Genomic DNA, 5,582 nt, shown 5'->3' with positions numbered 1-5,582 from the left:
TGACTGATAAACACTTTCCTTGTGATGTGATTTGTGTTTTTAAATTAATCTCTCTCTATGTTTCTCAGAAGCACAAATTCTTATCATTTTCTCATAACGACATTTTAAATGTTGATTGAATTTTTGAAAAGCAAATAAGAGTGGAACATCTGATCCCCTATACAGAGGATACATGATACCCTTAAAATGATAAGTTTATACACACACACACACACACACACACACACACACACACACATACATACATAAACTTTCATAGGGATTAATGCACATATATGTAACATTGAAGCCATATCATATATAATTTAACTAAAGCAATTATACAATGACTGAAACAGAAAACTGTAAGTCCTACAGACTTGTATAATGTGATATGAATCTTATATTAAAATTAACAACCAAATGTTAAGAAAATAATTTTCTTCCTCTGAAGTACTTTACCTAAGCCATCTTGATGCATTTCCATAATGTTTACAATATTTTTCATTTGAAACATATTTACGTATTCCTCCTTTGTAGATGACACTATGTCCTTTTAAATCTTAACAAGCATATAGGGGTTTTAGAGAATGTGTTGGATTCAGAAGATAAGACTACTTTGAATTCTCCTATAGAATAAAAAAATACACTAAGCACAAGGCAGTCCAAAGTTCTGATAAATGACCCTACTGAAGATGGTTTACCTGTCACTTCCACGTCCTCTTCTCTGACTATCACACAACTGATACTGACATTTCCAGGGCAAATTCTCTGACTCAATATGCTCTGGGTTTTATTTATTTTTTTAAGGAGAAAAAACGGCATATCCCTGATACCGTTTGTGGTGGGTAGCTTTTAAAATCAACCGCCTGAAGACTTCTAGGTGTATCCCACTGCAGTAGGTACCTGCATCAATTAGTAAAGAGCTGAAGGAAAGTGAATTATTGAGGAGCAGTTCATCACTCTCATTTTTGAAATAAGTCAGTCAAAAAGTATTTATGAAGGACTATATCATGTCTAGAACTCTGCTAGATGTTATGGGGGAAAAAAGTTCCAGAACACAAGGCACCTACTAAGAACTGCGGATGTTTCCAAGAGAAGTATTGCCCCACTTACTTTCAGCTAGTTGGCTCTGATGCAGTTACAAGGACTGAAATTACTTGAACTGAGATTCCGTTTGAAGTGAGAAATGACAACCCTAGCTCAAAACTTACGAAAGTGAGCTTTTGGGCAAGACTGGGTCGAACGATGCAATATATGTAGTGTTTTATCCTTAAATCTTGACATAATTCTTAGAGAAAAGTGAGTCCCAAACATCTAGTGTTTCATGACTAAGATAGCCTGGTATTTCTCTTTTCCTTTTTTATTTTCTATGTATTTTAAAATTATATAAATAATATACATTTATGCCAAAAACAGAAATTACGAAGAGAAAAAATATCTAAAGACTACTATTTTTAAAAATTAACTACTACCTATCTGTGTTAATTTTCTACAGATGCCGTAAACAAAGTAGCACAGACTGGGCAGTGCAAACAACAGAGATGTATTTTCTTATAACTTTGGAGGCCAAAAGCCCAAGATCAAGGTGTCCACGGGTGTGGTTTCTTCTGAGCGCTCTCCTGGGCATGCAGAAAGCGCTCTTCTTTCTGTCCTCACAAGGTCTTACCTCAGTACTTATATGTGTCCTACTCTCTTCTTATAAGAACACCATCATACTGGATTAGAACCCACTCATTTGACCTCATTTGACCTTAATTACCTCCTTAAAGGCCCCACCTCCAAATACAGTTGCATTCTGAGGAACTGGGGGGTTAGAACTTCAACATACGACTTTTCGAGGACTCAATTCAGCCCATGAAATCTGTTATATAAATAAACAGTTGATAAAGCTAACCACACACACATCTGTATCATCCTTTCACTTAATATATGGTTTTTATTTAAACACAAATTTTTAAACATCTATAAATATTTTCATGATGGCTAAATATTATACAGTTATATGATTTAGCACAATATATTTAATCAGTTTCCCACTATTAATCCTTTGAGTTGTTTCCAGTATTGTTTCTATCTAAATACTGTTGTATGGCATTCTTACATATATACCTTAACACAATTTCCTATTAATTTTCTTTTGATAAATGTCTAGGAGTAGATTCTCTTTGTCAAAAAGTATGCTTTCTTTTTCCCCTTGGGGATGTTTATACTTACTACAACCTTTGCATCCATTTTTGCTTCAGCAAGAATGAGCTACAAATACCTGTTTACTACAGCCATGCTGGCTGTTCTTTCTAACATTCCTTTCTTTTCTAATAAATGATAACTTACTGTATTTACATTTGTATTTATTGGAATTACTTTGACCAGGGAGGGTGCAGACATTTTTTTTTCATGCTTTATGCTCATTCACACTCTTCCTCTTGTGAATGCAGACCTCACCTGAACCCTCCCACCTCCTATCATGGCTAAATCTAATTAAAGCTTATTATTTCCTTCAACGAACCACTGAGCAGGACGTGTCATCTCAGTAGCCACCATGAAAAGTTTTGTAAAGTTAAAGAACCCATCACTTTCCTTGCGTTATGTGCCCTCCTAGTGACGACTGTAAATTCTGGCTCACCTAGGATGTTGTACTCAGCATGGACACAGTGCCCTAAGAAAAATCCGACCAGAGCTGTGATTTGGTGAGTGTTGTGTTTCCCTACATTTTCCAAATATTAATCATTGCTGTTATTTTTAGATAGAACCCTTTCCCGTGTGGTTTTCTGCATCCAGACACTCGAAATATTCCAACTCTAGTACTTGTATGCACCACTGATTGCATACTGTGTGGCAGTGTTTGGCATTACCTAGCTTCAGGTTAATGTGGCAAATAAAACAAAGTTTTAAATATTTTACTGTCAGTTCTTTTTTCTGCCCTACTCATTTTCCTGCAGTCCTGCATTTAAATTTTAAATGGAGATTTGCTCCTTGGAGACTTGGAAAAATGGTCTAAAAATGATATCACAGATACTTGGTATGTCTCTCAGCAGTGGTTTCTCAGAAATAAAAGAAAAATAATCGATTTCCTCAGAGATAGTGACACTTCAGTTCACAGGCTGTTCTGGGTTTGTTTCTATTCCATATTGAATTCATCTAGGTGTTCTGTATGATCAATTTAAGTGTTCCAGACTGCTGACACCATATGCCTTATGAGTCTTTTTTCCAAACTATTTTTCATAGATTCTGAATGAGATGAATCATACAGCACATTAAACAAAGTGCAAGATTGAAAAAAAAAAGAGTGAGATTGAATGCAAGATGATTCCTCTGCTTTAGAAAATTTAACTTTACTTACCAAACTATCCAATTACCTTTTCAAGAACACCAGTGCCCTCATCACCATCATTGTCACACCCCACATTTATCACAGCTCATCGCTACAGGATGAGTCAAGATCTATGTCTGTAGCCAAGGTCTCTCTGAAGCAATCAAATCTCCTTCACAAAAAAAGACACAGTTTTGAGAAAAGGCCTAAACACTTTCTAGAAGCATACAGATTACTCAGTCTTTCTCTTTTTTCTGTATTTTTGGTTTTGGTTTTTTTCTATCTCATTCTACTCCTGGACACATATCAATTTCAATTTCATTTTCTTACCTTTGGGTCTACAAATAGATATCGACTTACAGATGCAGAAAGTAGCATCTTCCTCCAACTGTAATGGCAACACAGGTGCTCATTTCTGCTCAGGATGAAGAAAACATTCTTTAAATAGTTAGTGAATATGTCTTTCATTCAACAGAGCTAATTAGTTTCAGTTACTTAAGCTAAGCAACTATTTGCTTCAAGGAAGATATTATATTTGCTTAATTGCATTTAAGTGCTAAGCACTGTAAAGGATAATGTTTCCTGAGAATGGAATAGTTTCCTCCTAACTAGTTAGAGGACAGTTTATAAACCAAGGGTCAGGAGAAATTTACAACCAGTTTGAATGACAGCATTTACTGATTGTTCATATGAACTACTTACCCTCCAAAGATCAAATATTCCATATCAATTTAATCAAATTTGATCTTTAATCGAGCATGGTTAATTGCTTAGTCCATAGTGGGTCTTGGTAAGCAAAATGACAGTAACCACACTTTTTCTGGATGTTTGAATGGAGTCATTCTATTACTCAACAGTGTTAGGTTGTAATTAAGACACAGACCCAGCAAATCACTCTTAGTAAGAGTGGTATTGTTTCATCAGACCAAAATGAATTACCCAGCAATAAATAAATAAAACAAAAATGAAATAAAACAAAACCAATTATTTTTGTTTTAATTTTCAGCAAAATGAATAAATAAGCCAACAATGGAAACAACTAATGGCTAGAATTTGATAGTATCAATCCATCACCCTCTAAAAACTGCTTCCCTTTGGTATAAGAAGCTTTATCTCTGACTCCAAATGAAGTGACGGCAAGATACCAAGTTTAAAATTCTCTAACTGTCAACGGCTGTTTTACTAATTATCCAGATTCCAAGGCAATCATACAGCCGTTTCATTCACCTCACACCTGGAAACATAAGTCTTGTTCTTTTGATGAATATTTATAAGACAGTGTAAAGCAGTCTACTTTCTTTTCGCTTCAGGCAAGACAATTTGGAGTTCATCAATATGCATTACCAAGGACTTTTATAAAAGGCATTTCATAGAAAATTCATCAGGCATTCCTTTTGTCTTGATTTCTGTTAGACTGATACTTCCTTTTGACAAGTATCAATAAATTATCCTCTGATGGCTAGAAACTTGATGTCTTATTCAGAAACTTCCTCACACAGCAAAATCTGGGCTGTGAGTTTCAAGTGAAATTATTAGGATCCTGCATCTAATTTAAGGACAGACAGAAGATATGCAAATTAAAAACAATAAAACAAACATGGAGACAGTAACCCTACAGCACACAGGATGGAGTTTTACCACTGTTGAGTATTTTCTTGCTGTATACAACTTGCGACTTTCCTATCTGCCATGCAAACACATTTAGAATTCCCTCACAAGTCAAAAAAGAAAAAAAAAAAATTACACGCCTCAGTTCCTAGGTAGATGGAAGAACCACACCAAATTAAAACCAAATTAATGTAGATATGGAAGGAGGAGAGTGACAAGCTGTCTCTCTCCATAAGGCTGATTAGTGTTTTAATATTATTGGTTAGATTCACATTTCTGTAAGAGGAGGGTGAATAAATGCAAAAAAGAATGTCTAAAAAAATGTCTTTTTTTGTCTAAAAAAAGAATGAAAAAAATCACTGCTCTATTTAATGAGTTTTGAAAAAGGATGTAAAAATCCTTTTATTTGCATCCTTTCTGAAAAAAAAGCTTAGTTATCTTGTTTTATTATTCTGGAAGAAGGTATTTGGAATATGGGACTACGATTGAAATCTATTTCTATAAATAAACGCATAAAATAGCATGTTGACTAAGGAGTTCATCTTATTTTATGGCTCTACTCACTCTTTACAAAGTTATTGTGGTAATTATAAAAGTGTTTCCATATTATAAGAAATTGTTTTGTTGTTACCTGGTACAATATAAAATAAAATATAATACCTAATTTAAGCTCAGTTTTAAA

The sequence above is a fragment of the Camelus dromedarius genome, chromosome 4 (genome assembly GCF_036321535.1).
Source record: "Camelus dromedarius isolate mCamDro1 chromosome 4, mCamDro1.pat, whole genome shotgun sequence".
In the NCBI taxonomy this organism is placed as follows: domain Eukaryota; kingdom Metazoa; phylum Chordata; class Mammalia; order Artiodactyla; family Camelidae; genus Camelus; species Camelus dromedarius.
This window is presented reverse-complemented; position numbering follows the sequence as displayed.